Raw genomic sequence first — 16016 nt, 5'->3', positions numbered from 1 at the left:
CTCACACTCATTCCAACCTTAAGAGTTTCATACAATTGTAGAAGGAGGGAACCACGTGTGACTTTCTAACGCAATATATCTTTTATCACAGAAAACTCCAAATCTGTCTGTTTAGTAAGTTAATTGAAGAGTTGTTGTCAATAGTCTTCTTAAAGGCCAACGATTTGAAAATTAAAAAAAAAATGAATTAACATAACTCCTGAAGTCGAGAAGTATACAACTAGAGGGGATACGAGGCCAGAGTTCAAGGCCAATATAAATAATTTAGTGAGAGATTGTCTTAAAGAAGAAGTGAAAAATGGGATTGGGGCACTGAGGTATATATAGCTCATTGGTAAAGTACTTGCTAAGTGTGTGTAAAACACTATGTTAAATGCCTACCTAGGAAAGAGAAAGCAAAACTATATGTTTATTAGAGCTTACATTAACCTCACCCAGGCCAGTTGATCTACTAATAGTTTTATTTATTTATTTTGTTTTTTTCGAGACAGGGTTTCTCTGTGGCTTCAGAGGCTGTCCTGGAACTAGCTCTTGTAGACTAGGCTGGTCTCGAACTCACAGAGATCCACATGCCTCTGCCTCCTGAGTGCTGGGATTAAAGGCATGCACCACCAAAGCCCTGCTATAGTTTTATATTTTAACCCATTATTTGTTAGAGGGTTAATCTTTTTGGAAATTATTTGTGCCTCATGCCTAACCTCAGACTTAACCAAAGGCATACAAAATTGGTAGCTTGAAGAAAGATACTCACATTTAATGCAATGTGGTGAATTTTGTTTGCTAAATTTGGCAGTCCTTCTTTGAATCTCCTACAAGCTGCCCCTTCCAGTGATTATTGTGAGTAGTGTGTGAAGTGCTTAATTGTCAAATACCCATAAGCAGAAAGAACTAACAGCAACCATTATAACAGCTGACAGAGACTGCATTGAGTGCTGAGGATGACACACATTGAAGGATAGCTCATTAATCTGCCTTAACCAAATTTGAATCTTATTCAATTCCATGTACCATGGCCTGAAAATGACTTGATTTGAAGGAAATTTTATTATTTCATTCCTTTTGGGTTATGTTTTTGCTTTTTACGTCTACCCCAAGAACTTTGTGCTGAATATAAAATATTCTGACCATAAATCTTGGCTTCCCTCTTTAATTATAAAAATGTGACTATTATGTAGCTGTTCCTGTGTATACAGAGATTTTCAGTGTTTTAATTAGACTTACTTTACTTAAGTGTTAAAGGAAGCAACAGGCCTTCGATTGCCCGGGCACTAATAGTACATAATATAGCCAATTGCAAACAGCAGTCTAATTTGTTGATTTCAACTGAAGTGTAATTATATTGCTTCATTTGCTGAGCAAATCATATGAGAGTTTCTCTAAATCAGCCTGATTGTGTAATGAAGAGCTAATTACAAACAGCAGTGTTCTTGCAGTAAATTCATTGTAAGTGCTAATGCCAGGTTGGCTCCATTGTGACAATGGCTCATTAGTACATTAACAAAAGCAACCGTGGGAACATGCCCAGTGCTGGGCTGCTGGTCTCTTGGTTTCTGAAGCTGCAATGATTGCATCCTTCAACATATAATTACCAAGAAAATGGTGCTTGATTTAGGTTTTGGCAATTTTTTAGAAAGAACACAAAGACATTTTTAGAGAAAAATAAAATGATTTGGAAAGTCTTCCTGTCAGGCTTAATGTAGGCTTCACTATGCCAGGTGTGCCCTGGAAACCTAATTTAACAAGGAACTCTTTTAGATGAGAGGCCATTCTTGACAATTGAATTTTGACATCCCACCATGCAAATGGACTCTATGACACATAAGTGTCGCTGAAGATGTGTGGAAGTGTGTGTGTGTGTGTGTGTGTGTGTGTGTGTGTGTGCATGCACGCATGTATGCATGTGCATGTATGTGTGCCTCCCATCTTTAACTGGCAGTGGCTCTAGTGAAGGATGCTGCAAGTGAACAGCTAAGCAGACACAAGGCAGTAGGTCTAGGCAGCTCCACGATATTGAGTAACCTTGAAGAGAGTGAGACAGGCCTTTCAAGTATAATTCAATGCTAACATCTGAACTTTGAATTTTGAAATTACTCCCCAACTTCACTAAGTTGGACTGCATAAGTATCTAGTTCAGCAGAGGACTCTGTGTGGCATGGATTTCCTACCATGTTTATGGTCCTAAATATGCTGTCACGTTCACAGTACTCCAAAGTACCAAGTGATTTCTTAATTTTTTAATTATTTTCAGAAGTAAGTTTTCTCTTTTTGCTTATCCTATTATGGAGTTTTAAGACGCAGATTTTTCTATACTTTGTAACAGTTTAGTACAATACCAATCTTTTTAGTAATGCCTCCATGAAGAAACTTCCTCCCTTGTATATGGATTGTATTTTGTTTATAACTAACAAGCTACAGTTCTTTCTACACTGCAACCATCAGCTATAATTTCTGTATTAATTTTACTGGATTTTATGTTACCACACCACCAACAAAATTGATTTCAACTCTCATGATCCACAAAGCTTATAAGTTACTTTCCCAATAAAGAAATATTTAAAAATAGACATGTGAAGTTTAAATGAAGGCTGATCACTAGGACTTTTATAAATTATGGATTAGCAAGAATAGATTTTGGAAGAGTACTAAAGAAGGATTACATATTTTAAAGAAATAAAAGATTATGGAAGAAATAAATTACAGTGATAAGTTGTAAAAGAAAAGGAAATATGTATGTATGCTGAGGAGAAAACTTAGACAAAGTTGTACAAAAACGATAGGGTCCCTTTTTTATCTTCATTCTGGTAAGTAAAGACCATAGTCCATTGAAAATATGGGTGTTCACACACACACACACACACACACACACATCCAACAATAGTAATCAAGAAAAAAGATACAGAAATAGAACAATTGTCTCTCTAAAGCCATGTTTAAAGAAAATTCTGGTACTAGAGAAATGTCCAGAGATCTACAAGGTTGACCCCAACTAACAATCTAAGCAATAGTCTAGAGGCTAACTTAAATGGCCTTCTCTGACAATGAGATGGATGACTACCTTATATGCCATCCTAGTGCCTTCATCCAGTAGTTGATGGAAGCAAACACAGACACCCACAGCTAAACACTGAGCTGAACTCTGGAATCCAGTTGCAGAGAGGGAGGAGTGATGAGCAAAGGGGTCAGGACTAGGCTGGAGGAGCCCACAGAAACAGCTGACCTGAACAAGGGGTTGCTCATGGACCCCAGACTGATAGCTGGGAAACCAGCATAGGACTGTTCCAAACCCCCTGAAGGAGGAAATCAGTTTGGAGAGCCTTCATCCAATAGCTGATGAAAGCAGAAGCAGACACCCACAGCTAAACACCAACCTGAACTCTGGAATCCAGTTGCAGAGAGGGAGGAGTCATGAGCAAAGGGGTCAGGAGCAGACTGGAGAAACACACAGGGACAGCTGACCTGAACAAGGGGTTGCTCATAGACCCCAGACTGATACCTGGGAAACCAGCATATTACTGTTACAGAACCCCTGAGGGAAGATGTCAGTTTGGAGGTCTAGGGAATCTTTGGGGCCCTGGTAGTGGATCAGTATTTATCCCTAGTATACGAATGGACTTTGGGAGCCCACTCCACCTAAAGGGATACTCTCTTAGCCTAGACACACGAGGGAGGGTCTAGGCCCTACTCCAAATGAAATGACAGACTTTGGAGAGTCCCCCATGGAAGGCCTCACCCCCTGGGGCGCAGAAAGGGGTTGGGATGGGGAGTGGGGGAGCAGGGGATGAGGGGAGGGGAGGGAGAGGGAACTCGGATTGATATGTAAAAAAGCTCGTTTTTAATAATAATAAAAATATCTAATTCCAAAAAAGCCATAATTAAAATTGTTTTCATTTTTCCTATTTTCAAAATTATAGCCAACATGCTGGATAATTTCCTGAGTGAAGCCAAGACAAAACTATAGAAAGTTACTCAAGTTTTTGCAGCTCATTAGTTGCTGGGCAGAAACAGTGGTGTTTGCTTTCTGACTGTGGGTCCTCTTTCTGTAACAAGACACAAATAAGTTTCCCAACTTTAGATAAATAAAAGAGTGTTTATCTGGCCTTTCAAAGATAAAAGGAATCTTTATATTTTCAAAAAGGAATCAAAAATCAATACTGAATAACATTGTGTCTACATTTAGGTAGACATATTTCCAATTTATCCTGCTATATCTCTTCAATGGATGGTTATCAATATTGTCTTCTATTGATTATTAATTAGTTCCTTTCTTGTGTTTTGCTTTAGTTTTGATTCTTTTGTTTTTGAGGAAGTTTCTCATTCTGTAGCCCAGAATGACTTGAACCTGACTATTGCCTAGGTAAATCAGAACCTCAGTGTAGTCCTCCTGCCTTAGCTTCTTGATTGCTGTTAAAGCAGGTGTAATACTCTCCTTGTAATAACTAATTTTAAATTGTTTGAATTGAAATTTATTTATTCACTTAAATTTACTGTTGAATGTCCATTACTGCAAAGTTTATTGGGCTTCCAAGAACTTTCAGGATCATCTAGAGTGCACAGAAGTTAGTTGTAGAATGATCAGCTTTCTGCTCTGCATAACCATGGTTTACCATTGTTCCAATGCTCATCACTCTAACTAGCCTTTTGCTTTTCATGTTTATGGTTATTTGCCTTATATAAGAATACTAACTTTACAAGATCAAGCTACTGACTTACACTATGAAAAGGAAACCATATGATTGACAGCACTGATGATTCATACATGCTTTGGGACATGGAAGGGCCAGGGCAAGTGGAATACCAATTCAAAAATCAAAGCAATAAAGTAAGCTGAGCTATGTACTAAAAAATTCATGAAGATGCAAAATTATTGAGGCATGTGACAGATTCCATGCAAAACCTATAGTTATGTCAACTGTGTGTAACATTACTTTCCTGGGATTTATATATCAATTCTTCTTTGTTTTGATTTGTTTAGAACCTATTTGAATAATTCTGTAAGATGGTGAACTTTCATATTGGAAAAATGATCAATGTTTATGTAATGAATTCACTTTTGGATTATGTTTACAAAACAAAACATTACATGAATATTCACTTTATCTGATGTTTTACATACAAGGTCCATTGACTTTTGGGGCAGAATGATTATATTTCACTTTATAAGACACCAAAGGAACCATATTCATCATTAAAACACAGACTGAATTTATTTTTTGCAAAGTTAGCATCATTAAGGAGAAAATAGATGGAATGTTTAACCAAGTCTATGCTATCCTGTAATTTATAAGCAGCAGGTAGCCTTCTAGTGTGATTTATTTCTCTAAAATTACTGTGTTGAGTACAGATACAAGTTTTTATTTTAAAATAACAGTTTGATAATATATTGTTTTGATGAATATTTTTGAAAGCATTATTTAAACAGAAAAACATACAGGCATCTACCTTTTAGAAACCTCAAGTTCTCACTGTTACTATATGAGCAAGAGCAGCAGCTAGTTTGATTTATTTATTTTTCTTATTTTTTCATGCCATTTGGAGATTCAAGTAAAGTACCTCCTTGGGAATGTTTCTTGTCATCCTTTATCTTTACTGATCCATGAACTTGAAGCTATATCATAAAATATTGTACATATGAGTAATAGAAATATATTACACAAAAACAAAAACTGTGATATCATTGTTTTGAGTGCTTACATCTGCCTTCTCTGTACAGAACCCTTATAAACAGGAAAGATGTAGTCTTCACTTAATATTTCTCTATATATACTTGAACCCATACAGATAAAACATAGCATAGAAAGTATTCCAGGGCTTGAAAAGGGCCTGTGTTTGGGATATATGTGCTCACTAACCAAAATTAGTAATAAAGAATTTTAAAATGTATGGCCGTGTATGTGAGGAGCCCATTTTATCATTTTTTTATCTGTGTGATTTACAAGTGCTAGTATGCTAAAATTAAATTGTGTATTTAAGTGAAAACAATTCAATACTGCCTTTCCTCTGTTTTGCTTCTGATATTTTCTAGATTTGGGGAGGGTGACTGATAAACCAGAAACCAGAAACAGTTTGAGGCAAGTGTTGACTACTTGTTGAACTAAATTGGTAGAATTAGTAGCCAATGGAAGATATTGCATAGGCTCAGCCAGAACATAATTAGTTAAGAGCAATAATCTTTAAAATCCTGCTCTGTCTACTTGAAAAGTAACTAATACTTAGAAAATACAGCTGTGATAAATACCATTAAACCATGCAATTATCCCCTAAATTTTTCTAGAAAAGCTTTTCAAAGAACTAATGTGTTCCAGATCAGAACAAAGTTTGAGAGTAGATAACCAGTACTTGTCATCTCAAGCAAATGACATAGATTAACTAACAGTCGTTGAAATTGCTACTGGGAACCAAAAATGTCAACAGACACACAGAATTCAAAGATAGACTCTGTAAAGCCTCATTCTCAGCTTTAAACTCCGTTATACAATAGCACAACTTGATTAGACTACATATTCAAATGTCTCCTTTAGGTCCTAGATGTGCACCCATGATATTTATATCATATAGGATTCAGAATTGTGGATTTTCTAATTCCACATATATAATTCCATATCACCTATGTGATGTTTTTATATCAATTGACTGAACTCACAATCACATGACAGCAATTCTGGATTTTTGAAGAACAGAACACCAAAATTTGAGATCTCTCAAACTTTACAACACTAGCAAGAAAATCTTAGTGAAGAAAAAAACCCACAGAATACAAACTAGAAACTTCCTACTTGAAAGTATATTTCATGTTTCTTTATACATTTTCTGACATCAGGATTTAAAAGAAAAAACAAGTGCTATCTATTTTAGGTGTAGCAAGTCAGCTAATCCATTGACTTGTTATATTCAGTACCTACATTTACAGACATCACTGTCCTTAATCTGATAATCAAAGTGACATTGAATACTAACAATTTATCTGATCAAATTTTAATGAAAGAAGGAATTTTAATTTCGTTGAGCATCTATTGTGTCCTGAGAACTCTACTAGATACATTTTATGCACTATCTTGAATAACACATATACCTATCCTATGAAACATGTATAAGAAAATAATTTCATAAATTCTTTAATTGAAAAACTTTAAGTGTGAGTTGATAAAATTTTCTAGATTTTGTATTTTAAATATTGCCATAAATATTATAAAATATGCAAAAGCATATATCTTCTGTCATCAAGAACAAATAAGTTCATAGTAAGTTTTTAAATCAGATAAATTTATCAAAACTCATTAGAAAATAATGAGAAACTTATTTAAAATAGCAATCCCTTTGTAATTATTATTTAATAATTATGTTAAAAGAGAAGTTTAATAACTTTTCTTATATAATTCTACCAACAACACTAATTTTGTTGTTTATATATAACATAAAAATTTAAATACCATCTAATTTTATAGATATATATCATAAGTGTTATACATGTCTATGTTGTTTTTCAAGCAATGTTTCCAATTTTGTCATGCAATTTTATTTAGAAAACAAAACAAGCACATTTGTTGGTTATCACTCCTAGTAATCTTTTAAGATATCCTTGATTTCTGTAGGAGGTAGCTGTTACAACAGTCAGTTTGCAGCACCAGTGTTTATAGACAATGTAACTTACTAATTAGATAAATGCCACAAATATTTGAGTCATGATGTCTTGCTTATTCTGTCAAGTAATTCCCTAACAAGAAGATATTTTAAATGCAACTTTTCTTGGTTAGGGTATCCCAAAGATATTTCACAGAAAACCAACTCCAAAAACAAACCATAAAAGCACATCTGCATTTTAATTTATTATAGTATGTGTGTAAACCCCAAAACTATCAGTTAATTGTATTGGTTTTTTTATTGGCTCTTTTATTTCTCACTTTATTCTCTGGGTTGTTTTATGATGTTGTGACACATTGATTTTTCCTCCCACTCCTTACACTAGAAAAGTCTACAGGAAATAAAATATCTTTATTGTTATATAACAGCACACATCATGTTTATTATGGAGCCAAATAAATGAAAGACAGTTTTTCATTGTAGACCAAATGAGCTATGTTTGAAAGTACCCTGAGATACAAAAGGTCACAGATTGAGTAAATTACTAAAATGATTCCTGATTAAATGAGCTATGTTGTCTTAAAAGGAAAAGCTATTTCGATTTTTTTGTGAAATTTAATTATTCATCTTTAATATGTGAGTATGAAGATGTTTACTCAGCAAACATGAATGTGTATCTGCTGATGAAGTGGTTACATTAGGACCAAAGGGCTTTTAATGTAGTTTAAAAAATGGTGAAGATTTATATAAGCACTCTGGGGTGAGCTCTTATTATGGAAAATGATACATGACTACTAAAGGAAAAAAGCAAGATTAAATCAGTTTGTATTGGTGATGTCATAAACCACTAATGCTGTTTGAGTGGTTTATAAATATTAGAGGGAGTTGGTAATGCAGCCACGGCATTAGTGTGCACTGGCAATCTGCTTTTGGCCTTCCAAATAAACTCCAAATGAGCCATTTATTTGTCCTTGGGGAATGATAATTATGACTGATTTTCCCACCTAAAAAGGGTTTTCAGTAAGAGTGTCTCTCACTTGTGCTATGAAAGAGTAGAGATTTGAAAGTAAATGGCTACAAGCATCTTCAGTACATTCAGATCTTTGTCATTGAACATATTGAGGAGAAATGCATGGCACCCAGTAGTAAACTGAGGGTGCCTTTTGCATTCATGGAGTTCACTTCTCCTCTGCTGAGCTAACAAGTACATCTTAGTTCACTGGCAATATGTCTGGGACACATGGTGTGCCATGAAATAAAAAAAAAAAATACTCTCAAATATGTACAAGGTCCCTATATTGTTTCAGCACTTGCTTGTTAGATGCTTATCATGTACCATTTGGTTTCTGGGCTCTGTAGATACAGTAGGGAAAAACCTTAGGGAAGAAAGTCACTATCCTCTTGAAGCTTATATTCAGAAGGAAAGAATAGAAAACCCACAGTCTTAAAAAAAGCAGGTTATAGGGTAAATTTCTTTTTAAAAAAGTAAAGAAACAATGGAAAACTAAAAATATGTGTTAAATAATAAACTCTGGGAGAGCTTGGGAGACATTAACTATTCAGTAAAATGAAGAAAGGAAGGCTGTTACCTATCAATTGGTTATGTTTTATAAAAGAATATTGTTACTGGAAATTCCATATATAATTGTTAGAATCTGAAGCTTCTTTTTTGTCAAAACTCACACATACATACATACATACATACATACATACATACATACATACACACATACATACACACATACATATTAAGACAAAGGAAGAATGTTGAAAGGAATAATTTATTATGAACTGTGATTTTTAGAAGATAACCTACATGTACAAAAATTAAAAAGTCATGAACATTGCTAGTCCCATGTCCCTCTCTTACCTAGAAGATTCCATTTGTTAAAGGTAGACTAAATAATTCTAATAAAGACATAGGACACAGTAGGGTGACAAATTTACCAAATAATGTGAATACAAAATAAGTTTACAGATGCGAATTGACTTCTACACCAAATCTCCATAAGTAGGCTAGGGGGGTGGATGGTGGAGCAGAGTTTACATGTGTCTAAAAAATTACAACCCCGAATAACCCTCCAGGACAAAACTTTATAACTTGATAAGTTAAATGTTGAGTGATGAGGTTCATAACTGAAGTATGTTATATAGAACATAAAGAATGTTTTTCCTCCTTTTGTGGCCATCGCTGGATCTCAGCCGCCAAAATGAAGTTCAATCCCTTCATGACTTCTGACTGAAGCAAGAACTGCAAACAGCATTTCAATGTACCTTCTCACATCCAGAGGAAGATCATGTCTTCCCCTCTTTCCAAAGAGCTGAGACAGAAGTACAATGTTTGATCTATGCCCATTCGAAAGGATGATGAAGTTCAGGGTGTCCAAGGACACCACAAAGGTCAGCAGATTGGCAAAGTGGTCCAGGTGTATAGGAAAAAATACATCATCTACATTGAATGAGTGCATCGAGAAAAAGATAATGGCACAACTGTCCATGTGGGCATCCACCCCAACAAGGTGGTTATCACCAGACTAAAGCTGGACAAAGATCACAAGAAGATCCTGTAAGGGAAAGCCAAGTCTCGACAAGTAGGAAATGAGAAGGGCAAATACAAGGAAGAAACGATTGAGAAGATTCAGGAGTAGGGGCGCCTTATACACAGCTTCCATTAAAGACTGTTTAAGTAAAAATAACAATAACAATAATGCTTTTCAAAGTTTCTGCCACCACTGATACTGGAAGCCTGGTCAATGTTGCTTTGGGGCTCAGTTAACAAATTTGGAAAATGAGAAGCTTGTATGTCGGAGAATTATCCATTTCTTCCATAATTTCCCAAAAGCTGGATGCCACAGCAGTTCCAATATGGTCTGTGGGTTTTCTGAGGAGTTACTGGTGTCCAGTCTTTGTTGGAATCCCAAAAATGTTAGTTACAATATTGGTGAGCAAATGTCACAGCAACTGGATCAGTGAACTTCCCAGCAAGAATGATAGTGAACAGGAAAAAATCAAAGATTCTTTCTTTCATATCCTCTTATTTGGGTTGGCATCATAAGGTGTTGCACACTTATAGGATATGTCTTCCTGCTTCAAATAATTTGATCAAGATAATGCTCCACAAGAGAGACCCTGCTGTTTATGTTTTAGTTGATTTCAAATGCAGTCGGAAAGACAACCAAGATTTCCAAACACACATCCACACTCCCCTTTGGGTGCAACACACACAGGCTATTTCCAAGGAAACAATTATCTAAGTGGTGGTGAAGGTAATGGAGTGGATATTACCTCTGTGGTGAATTGTAGTTTCCATGTCATGATGCAAAAATAAGACTGCCTGTCTTAATCTATTCTAGAAAGTTCCCCAGATATACATAGAGAAATGAGAGGGAACAGAGAACCTAGACTGTTTCTCCCTGTTAGTCCAGGCAAATTGATATGCAAGCATTGTAAATCAGAGGTCTGCTGATCTGAAAGTACTGTTTTCATGTCAAATTGTTTGCAAAAATACTTAGGCAGAAGACAACAAATATTAGCTAAACCTATTGTTTTGTAATTCTGATCAACTTCATAAGTTCCTTCAAATTAATCACATTTTAAGCTTGCCTCAAATTAGGCTTTAAAACATCAATTTTCCTAACAAGGGAGTAAGAAAAATGTGACAAAACATGACAGACTTTAATTGGTCACAGTGACCCAGACTGACCAGTTCAGTTACCACCCAAGTTCACATCCCCGGCCTTGAGTTGGGTCACCCTAACACCTCCACCATCTATGATCTTCATGACTCGGGGAAAGCTCAGGATATCCAAGAGGAGTTTTGGTGAATGTCCAGTGATGATGGTGTGCCAGAAGACAGAGGCCTTGAAACAGACCAGTGACTCCTTGCAATGAACATTTGTGGGTGGGGCTGATTGAACAAAAGGGTACACTGCACTGAAGCTCAGATTCTGCTAGGACTAATGAAGCAGTGTTGGAAGAGGCAGGAAAGATGGAGGATTGGGATTGCTTTCTTTTTTGTTTTGTTTTAAATTAATTTTTGGAGGGGTTGTCTTTTGGGAGGATACTGCAGGAGTGAGGGGTAGAAATAGGGAACTGGAAGGTAAGTCAGATTAAGGAGCCTGATGTGAAATTATCAAAGAATCAAAACAGAACTATGTTAACTAAAAAACAAAAAGTGAACTATTTTGTTCTATAGTATTTTTAACCTTTTTATTTAAAAAGTATTTTTTTCATTATTTTAGATACCAACCATTTCCTTCTCCCTCCTTTCCTCCTATCCTCTCCCCTTTCCCATCTGCTCCTCCCCATTCACCTCTCCCCCATTTCCCTCCAGAAAGGGACAGGTCTGCCTTGGGCTTATACAAAGCATGGCACATCAAGTTGAGGCAGGACCAAGCTCCTCCCCTTATGTCAAGATGGGGTCAGGTAATCCAGCATGGGGAAAACAGGTTACCAAAAGCCAGCTAAGTGCCAAGGAGAGGTCCTACTCTCACTGTTAGAAGCCTTACTAAAAGACCAAACTACACATGCAGAGGGCCTAGGTCAGCCCCAATCAGAATCTCTGACTGTTGGTCCAGCATCCATGAGTTCCCCCTTGAGCTCCTGTCAGCTGTTTCTGTGGGTTCTTCATCATGACCCCATCTGACTGGTACAAACCTCCTCCTTTCTTCCACAAGACTCTCAGAGCTCAGTGCAGTGTGTGTTTGTGCATCTCTGCCTCTTCTTTCATCAGATACTGCACAGAGTGTCTCTGATGGCAATTAGCAAGACACCAATGTAGCCTGTTCATGTACCCTCCCACCATTGTAAGGAGTCTTAGTTGGGATCATCCTTATGGGATCCTAGGAGTTTCCCTGGGACCAGGTTTCTCCATAACCCCAAAATGCTCCCCATCAAGACCCTCTCTTTTGTGACTGTAGTATTTTCACCATTGTTTTGTATTTGCTAATATTATTCATTGTACTGCTCATTGATAGTATTCACTATCAATGAGTGAGGTAGCCTTGATAAATGATACCCAACAATTTTTGCCTTCTGTAATTCAAACCCAAGTACAGTGTTATCCTTCCTTATATCAGAATTGGTATGGTGCCTAGTACTTTGTAGCAGAAATTATAGTGTAGCATTTTCCAGGTGAAATTAAAGTATCAGAGCTTAAACTTAGCTGTCTACATATTCACTCTCTCCCTTCCCCTTTCTTCAGTCACTCTGATGCAACTAGCTTCATGTCATCAGCAGCAGCATCTAGGGAGATGTCTTCTTGGTGAGGGATATAGCACTACAGCCTAGCTGAGTCACTCCCAAGTCAGTTATGTTGGCTGTTTTGAGACACTGTTTTAAGTCAATTTCTTTGGCGGTAAAAGGCATTTAATCTAATAGCCACTCTAATCAAACAAGCCAACTTTCATTCTCAACAGTTTAGTATGTTTTTAAAACATTGTTCCTCACTTAGTGTTCTTTACCTACATGTTCTTGGCAGGCATCTGTGGTGAGTAGCTGTGGCTCAAGTGGTAACTATGGGAGCCAGGCTATTCATATTTTATGGCTACATCATTTGTGACTTTAGCATCGCCCTATGACAACGATGGAAGCACAGCAGAGGGAAGAGGATAGGGAAATATTTCTAAGGGCCAGCTTTGGAAGTGGCAAGCATCTGTATTGCCACAATCCATTGAGCACAGTCACTGGCTCCAAATGAATTGCAAATTAACAAAAGTCTTGGCAAACATATTCCATTATCTCTGTTGCCCTTGCTGCTAATGAATTGTGACAAAGTCAGTAGCTAGCAATATAGCACTGAACAATCTGAGAGATGCCCAACACAAATTGTTGGCAGATCTGGAATACTGTGGCATATGAGCTGTTTCATTCCTTTTCAGAAATTATCTTTTAGCAGAAAAGTATTTTCTACTTCAAAGTTTTCTTTATAGAAATTTAAAGTAAATCAAATGTGAGAAAGCAGCAGAAATGCATTTTTGACATTAAGGCAATCTTAAGACAGTGGTGGTTGTTAAGATATCAAAAGCAAAATGACATCATTTTAAAGCATCATTGACTATCACTTAATTATAAAAAGCAATGCAAATGTAGATTCTCAAATGTAGACCACTCCACATCAAAGTTATCATAATGACTTTAAACATGGCATGTTTTAGAATTACTATAAAAAAATAAGTAGCAGTAGGAAATGACATAGTTAAATGGAAGACTATGCTAATGGAATTCCACATATTCACACCCTTTACTAAGGAGATAAATATTAATATTTTAATGGCTATGCTTTCTTTTTTCCAAGTGCAGTCATGCAGGAACATAATGATAATAACATAGCATGTGACTGTATTACACTGAGAACTTCAACCTTCAGTATTAGGAAAAAAAGTCCATCATCGTTTATCAAAACTTTAAATGAGCTATCTACTGTCCTTATGACTCTCAGACATATAATTTATAAACTGAATTAGTTATGATGATTTGTGACAGCAAATAAGGGAAAGTTACCCTCATCATCTTAAATGTATTCTTTTTAATATAACAAAATCAGATGGTAAATGAACCAATCATGTAAAGCTGGCATCTCTAAGCTCTTCTGGCTTATTCAAATGCTGCCTATCTCAAAGCCACAAAACTTCTATTACAGCTCTAGAAATGTAGCTGCATCCTCAGCAGGAAGAAGAAGTCAAAAGCAGCAGTGTCCATCAGCTCAAATCTTTCATTAGGAAAGAAAAATTTGAACAAATTCCTCCATCTTCAGCTCCAGCTCAGGGACTTAGTTCTCTTTAGCCCAAACTGACTCATGTAAGTTTTCATAGCTGAGGCAGGCTGGCAAAACAGGGAAGTTTACAAAGACATTAGGAGACTTCATTATCATAGACCCATGATCTATATTTCTGTCATCTGCTCCTATAACTATACCTATATCGATAATCTATCTATAGTTATATAATACATACATAATAGATAGATGATAGATGAGTGATAGATGATAAATAAAGAGAGAACTACATAGATGGTAGAGGATAGATAGGTAGAGATAAATGATACACGATAGATTAGATAGTTAGATACCCCAACCCAAATAAGAATAGATATTTTTCACTCAAAAGATAAAAGTAAAGACACATTTTAGGCAATTAATAATGTATTCCGTAAGTATATTCTTTACAATATAAATATCTGTCCTCTTGATTACAGTGTCTTGATTCTGAAATAGCATTTAATCCTAACGACTAATATTGTGTAACATTTCACTGGAGGCATTCTACCTTAGTTAAATTTGGTAGTTGTATTGTACAGCACTTGTTCACAAGCACATACCACAATCACAAATACTGTCTTGGAGGTTTTCACATAACTAAAAATAAATGTAGGAGGATCTGTTTTACTGCCAAGTACATTACATGTGGCAGCATAAGCTGAAACTATGGTTAGAAAAGTAGAGCTTTTATGTTGACCTAAAACATAAGTGCTAGGAACCCACTTGACATTAAACAGCATGTTTTATTTTCTTTGTATTAGTTTTTTCCTTGCTATCTGTGAAATCATAATGATACCCTATCTTCAAAAGGAAAATATGCACTACTTATGAGAAAAACACCCTATATATCCAAAGTGCTCTATATATTACTTGCACTAAATTGTTTTGGGGGAGTGGAGAGATGGCTCAGTAGTTAAGAGTGACTACTACTCCTGCAGAGGAATCAATTTTAGTTCCCAGGATGCACCTAGTCACACACACCCATGCATAACTCCAGTTGCAAGGAATCCAATACACTCTTCCGGCTTCCTCAAACTCCTACACGTGTGTGCCGTACACATAAACTCACACAAGTACACACACACACACACACACACACACACACACACACAGAGGCATGTGTGCACACACGCACACATGCATGCAGAGTAAATAATTTTTTCATTGCTATTGATTCGTCTGACATTCCTAAAAAGTACATAGTATTTTTTACCTATTCCCAAATTTTCCCCCTCTAGCAATGTTAAAGTAGATCTTAATTCCATCTATTGCATTGAAGACTTATTGATATGAATTTTCTGAGTTGAACTGAATGAAGTAAATGCTTACTTTGATATCGATTCAGAAGAAAATGCTGAATCTTCCAGAAGAATAGTTAATTATAGCACATTTTAAATTTTTGTTCTCTGATTTGTTCTTTGTGTGTGTGTGTGTGTGTGTGTGTGTGTGTGTGTGTGTGTGTGTGTGTGTGTGTGTTTTCTTGGTTTTTTACATGTCAATCTCAGTTCCCTTTCCCTCCTCTCCTCCCTTGCCCCCCCAGGGATCCCCTATCCCAACCCCTTTCTGCTCCCCAGGGAGGGGAGGCCTTCCATGGGGGTCTTCAAAGTCTGTCATATCATTTGGAGCAGGGCCTAGACCCTCCCCAGTGTGTCTAAGCTAAGAGAGTATCCCTCTATGAGGA

The 16016-nt window shown here is 36.3% G+C and overlaps 1 protein-coding gene and 1 pseudogene across 1 annotated transcript in view; both read left to right on the top strand.

Moving 5' to 3' along the window:
- Galntl6 (polypeptide N-acetylgalactosaminyltransferase like 6) overlaps positions 1-16016 on the top strand; it is a 1027971-nt gene that overhangs the window by 505541 nt on the left and 506414 nt on the right. The window lies entirely within an intron of this gene.
- Positions 9789-10226, top strand: LOC103163802 (annotated as a pseudogene).

Source organism: Cricetulus griseus, assembly GCF_003668045.3.
Source record: "Cricetulus griseus strain 17A/GY chromosome 1 unlocalized genomic scaffold, alternate assembly CriGri-PICRH-1.0 chr1_0, whole genome shotgun sequence".
Taxonomy (NCBI): Eukaryota; Metazoa; Chordata; class Mammalia; order Rodentia; family Cricetidae; genus Cricetulus; species Cricetulus griseus.
The sequence above is the reverse complement of the archived record's forward strand: the minus strand, read 5'-3'. Positions and strand labels throughout refer to the sequence as shown.